A 955-nucleotide genomic window follows, 5' to 3' on the forward strand; every position below is an offset into this window, starting at 1 on the left:
ATCTCGGGTGCTATTACAGATAGCGCAATAAACCAAAGTGAATTGTCTGCAGGAAGCCCTGGCGCATGAATCTGTGAAGCGGGAACGACCGCGGACCACCAGGGGCAGAGAAAACTACCGTCTCATGGGGCCGGACACTCAGGGTCAGGGAAAAATCCAATATATATCTGGTGATATCTCGCGTGCAATTAGAGATAGCGCAATAAATCAAAGTGAATTATCTGCAGGGTACCCTGGCGCATGAATCTGTGCAGCGGGATCGACCTCGCACTACGAGGGACCAAGAAAACTATCGACACATGGGGACGGACACTCAGGGTCGGGGAAAAATTCAATATATATGCGGTGATATCTCGGGTGCTATTACAGATATCGCAATAAATCAAAGTGCATTGTCTGTAGGAGGCCCTGGCGCATGAACCTGTGCAGCCGGAAGGACCTCGGACCACCAGGGGCCGAGAAAACCACCGTCTCATGGGGCCGGACACTCAGGGTCAGGGAAAAATCCAATATATATCTGGTGATATCTCGGGTGCTATTAGAGATAGCGCAATAAACCAAAGTGCATTGTCTGCAGGAGGCACTGGCTCATGAATCTGTGCAATGGGATCGGCCTCGGACCACCAGGGGCCGAGAAAATTACAGATATTCGGAATCCGTCACCCAAGGTCATGTAAAAATCTAGCATATATCTGGCGATATCTCGGGTGCTATTAGAGATAGCGCAATAAACCAAAGTGCATTGTCTGCAGGAGGCACTGGCTCATGAATCTGTGCAGCGCGATCGACCTCGGACCACCAGGGGCCGAGAAAATCACCGTCTCATGGGGCCGGACACTCAGGGTCAGGGAAAAATCCAATATATATCTGGTGATATCTCGGGTGCTATTAGAGATAGCGCAATAAACCAAAGCGCATTGCCTGTAGGAGGCCCTGGCGCATGAATCTGTGCAGC

The sequence above is a fragment of the Nomia melanderi genome, unplaced genomic scaffold, assembly GCF_051020985.1.
Source record: "Nomia melanderi isolate GNS246 unplaced genomic scaffold, iyNomMela1 scaffold0014, whole genome shotgun sequence".
Lineage (NCBI taxonomy): Eukaryota > Metazoa > Arthropoda > Insecta > Hymenoptera > Halictidae > Nomia > Nomia melanderi.